Raw genomic sequence first — 4515 nt, 5'->3', positions numbered from 1 at the left:
AATCACTTCGGATTAACATGTCCAAGGAAATATAAGGTATCTTTTTGCTAATTTTTTATCAATATAAGGAATAGAAAAAGCCATTCTAAGTCACTTTGCTCATCTCACGGGAATTAACCAAATGCCCTTCCCTGCCCGCTTCTTCAGTGAGAGGTTGCCTTCTCTAGTTCAGTCACAGCTGCCTTGGGCAGGAGTTCTACAGCCTCAAGTTGTCATCCCCGAGCAGCTGCATCAACCTCTGATTACAGGCTCCAGAGTCTACCATCCAAGGGATGATTAAAAAATGACCCCCTGGCCACCTAGCCAATGGAGTCTGGAAGATGTTCCTGTTTACTGTGCCCTGCTCCCCCACTGCCTCCTGCCCCATCCCCTCCCCCACCACATCCTCCATGGGAATCCACAAATAGCCAAATAAATGAAGCCTTCAGTCATGGGCCTGTGGTAGCTTATGCAGCCTCAAAGATTTATTTACAATTCTTCTGGAGAGGCAGGGAGGTGTTTAAATAGCACAGTGTGTCATTGGGATAAATAACTGGACCAAATTGTGAAGAGTGGTGGGAGGGGTGGGGAGGTGTAGGAGGAGACCACTGCCCTAGTTTTACAAACCCAGCTGTAGCAGCTCTCCGCAGCTATAGCTCGAAGACAGAGACTGTACGTCTTCTTCCATTCTAAGAACACTACTGAGACCTGCCCAGTTTCTCACTCTGGGCAGAGGAAAAGGAATGTGGACAAATCCCGAGACTGCTCTTGGGATCATCCAGTCTCTCAAGTTCTCCAAGGGATTCTCTGACAATCTGGTCCCCCCTCCACACCTCACCTCCCAGTGAGGACACACCTGCCAAAAGTATCCTAGAGGAGACTGAAGGAAATAATTAGGCCAAGGTCCTTTTGTACTTTGGTGACAGGACCCCTTTCTGGCAAGGGCCGCAGTCCAGCTCTTGGCACTCTAGCATAGGTGCCAGAATATTTGGTCCTGGACACCTCTCCAGCCAACTCTCTTGGCCATTCCTAAGGCGCTCATGCACAGAAGGCAGACAAAAAGCTTGGCTCCAGGAAACAGACCAAGAAATCAAAGCAAAACTCGGTAACTGAGTGATCCCAGGTAGGCCAGTGCATCCAAGAGTGACGAGGAGAACTGAGGGACTGAAAACAAGGTGTAGGGTTGTCAACCATCCTGGACCAACTCCTAGGATAACACAAACTGGAGAGAGGGCCTGAACCCAGAACAGAAGCCATGCAGAGATGCAGAGAAGTGGACTCTGGGGCAGAGTGAGACCGCCCTCAGGAAGGCGGGGGTGCTGCCAGCAGGAGGTACAGCAGGGGCAGAATACTGCACAGGCCCTGGCCCACTCAGCCAGGTGCAGAGGGCATATCTTCTACCTTCCCCTGGAAGAGGGTATGACTAGCGGCCCCAGATCCCCTGGCCTTCTCTCAGCCAAGCTCCCCAAAAGTATCCCTCATCATTCTAACCAGATTTCACCAGTATAAAAAACTAGGACAGAGGAACATAGGATATGCCTAGGTTGCACTCCAAAGATTATCCTATTCCCCCTGCACTCCACCTCTGCTCTCCCTTCTCCTGAAGGAGGAGCAGGATTCACCTTCCAGCCTTCTCAGCACAGGGAATCCTGAATCGAACCAGCCCAGACTCCCAGATGCCTGGGCAGGTTGCATGCTCTATCTCCACCTCCTTGTCCCAAGGCAAGAACTACCCTCTTTCCAAAGCTACTGTCCCTCTCCGAGCACAGGCATCATTTGAGGTCCTCTTCTGTCCCCCTGAGGCCCACCCGACTGCAGCAGCTCCCAGGCATCAGGCTGACCTGTTCAGAGGAGAAAGCACAGCTGGTGCCCACACTCATGGCCATACTCCAGGGTCTCTGATCCCAAATGGGCACCTCACAGGCAGACTCCACATTCTCTGAGACACTGCATTTGGACACAAGTTTGAAAACAAAAAAACAAAACAAAACAAAACTACCCAATATAGCCACTGAGAAGTTTCTTTAATTCTTCAGACCACCTGCAGAAAAATTTCCCAGTAAGGAAATGTGGATTGGTGAATACAATAAATCCAACCCCGGATTCCTCAACCAGATGCTCGGGAGAGAAGTCCCCTGGCTCTGTCTCACAGCTGTTTAAAAGAATCATTGTTTCTAATTCTTTCCTCCCATTGTACCAAGATCAACTGTGGCAGGAATTGTTATTTGTCAGCTCATTGGTTCATACATTCATTCATCACATGTAAAGTACTTACTATAAATTTGGCCAGCTCTAGACATGGCCTCTGTTCTCTGGGAGAACAAGTTTTAGGGATCCAGATTCCACACACCTAGAAATAAAGTGCATCGCAGCGTTCAGAAGCCTGGCGCTCAGCTCCTCCTGTCACTGAGGCGCAGAGGTGCGGTGGACAACCCAGGACCCACGGAGCGCCCCAGGGTAAGATGGAACCCTATATCTCCCTGTCAGGCCACCGTGCCTCTCTGCTGTCCCCAGGGATCTCCCAGCTTAGGAACTGAGTGCAGTGCAGGCACTCGAAATGCAGAAGTGGCCGGGGTCGGCCCAAGGCACTTGCCTCTCTGGCGAGAGAGGATGCAAAGCCGAGAACCAGCGACCTCCGGTATCAGCTCCGGAGACGGGCCGCGAGCCGGCAAAGGGGAAGTACAACGAGGACCCAGGGCCCCCGCGCATCCGGCGCCCTTCTGAAGGCCAAGGGAGGCTCGGGCGCCGGAGGTTGGAACCCGCCTCCAGGGAATCGTCGGTTGAGCTGGGAAGAACAGGACCAGATTAGGATCGGACACCCCTCAGGATACCCCCCGATAAGGGTCGGGGCCTGCCATCCCTGCACCTGCCCGCCCGGCACCTTCTAGCCAGGGAATCCCGGGGACCCCGGGGATAGGGTGGGGGCGCCTTCCTGCAGCCGCCCTCGGCGTGGAGAGAAGGAAGGACGCCCCAGGAATCGAAGGGGGAGGACGAGCCTAGAGCCACAACTTTCTCCCGCGGAAGGCGGGCAGGCTGCGGTTCCGCACCAACGCGGCCCCTGCGGAGTCCACACGCCCGGGAACCCCCAGTGTCTGGGGAAGAAGGGAGGAGAACAGGCGCAGACGAGGACTGAGGGGCTGACTTGGACGCGGCAAGGGACACTGCAGGAAAACTTTCGGCGAGGGGAGAGAGGACCGCCCAGTGCACCACACCTTGCGCCCCGCAAATCGGGCCCGGAGCCTCGCTCCCCGCGGCCCGCGCCCCGCGCCTTGCCTGCGTCCGGAGCCGGCGGCACCTCTCGCGCGCTGCGGGGACCTTGGAGTTGGAAAGTGGGGGTGTTGCGGCCGGGGACGGCTCCAGCCAGCGTCTCGGTCAGCGGTCGGCGGGCCCGGCTCCCTTACAGCCCTGCTGAGCTTGCGGCAGCCGCGCGATTGGGGTTCGGGCGCCCAGTCCCCCTCCGCCCCTCCTCGCCCTCTCTCCCGCCCCTCTGCCTTTATCTGCCCCAATCGGATCTGACCGCCCTCCCTCCCCCTCTTTCTTTAGCTCTCCATCTCTCCCTCCACCCCTCTTCCCTGGTCTTTCTTCTTCCCCCTCCTCTCCCGCCCTCCCTCCCCCCTGGGGGGGCGGGGCTTCTCCCCTCCCTCCCAGACAAAGCTGTGGCTGCTCATCCCCTGCGAGTCCGGGCTCAGGCTGCCAGCGCCTCTTCCGGCCTGGGGTGGAGGGGTAGAAGTGAGGGGGTGGGGAGGATGAGCTGGCTCACTCACCCCATTCTCCGCGGCCTTCTCCAAAAGGGATATAGTCTTGGCCCGAGCCCCTTGGTTTGCTCCGGGCGGTGACAACCACTCCCAGAGAACAGTCACGCTGCCCCGCGGAGCCCACGTCGAGCGCCCTGGATTCCCCAGGCAGAGGATATGGGATTTCTTTCTAACACCTGCTTATTCCAAAAAGGATTTGAGCTGAGCAAGGCCCCTTGGACTTCGCGGGCTGGCAGACGTGACAGAAATGTGAAGGAGGCCAAGTTTCTTTGTCCTCCTCTCACCTCCCCCTCTTAGCCATCCCTGGACCTCCAGGGCCTCGCAGTATACACGGAGCCTTAGAGCACTCCAGATTTGGGGCGCCCTATTTGTTCCCTCCTTCTTATCACAACTGTCCCCCAACATACATACTCCAACCCTGCAGGGTCGGTCCCCATGCCTTTCAGCGTGGAAGGGGGACTAAGGATTAATGGGTAGACAACCCTCAGGGTACAGCTGGGTCAGCTCATCCCTCCTGGAAGCGAAACATTCTTTATAAATTCATTGTTTGGATCGTGGAATGTGTTTCCCTTAGAAACAATGTTATAAATGGTGACCTGCTTCCCAGACTGGCCACAGAAGTTTTTTGAACCCAAAATGCAGCTGAAGGTTGGTGGTGAAAACTATGTCAGCTACCCCAGAACAAGGAGACCACTGATCAACTATAGAAAAAAAAAAATTATCTTCTGGTTCTTTCCGGAGCTATAAACAGAAAGGTCAATGATTAATTTCCCCCCCCCCC

The sequence above is a fragment of the Lipotes vexillifer genome, unplaced genomic scaffold (assembly GCF_000442215.2).
Source record: "Lipotes vexillifer unplaced genomic scaffold, Lipotes_vexillifer_v1.1 scaffold101, whole genome shotgun sequence".
In the NCBI taxonomy this organism is placed as follows: domain Eukaryota; kingdom Metazoa; phylum Chordata; class Mammalia; order Artiodactyla; family Lipotidae; genus Lipotes; species Lipotes vexillifer.
Note: the sequence above shows the minus strand (reverse complement) of the source record.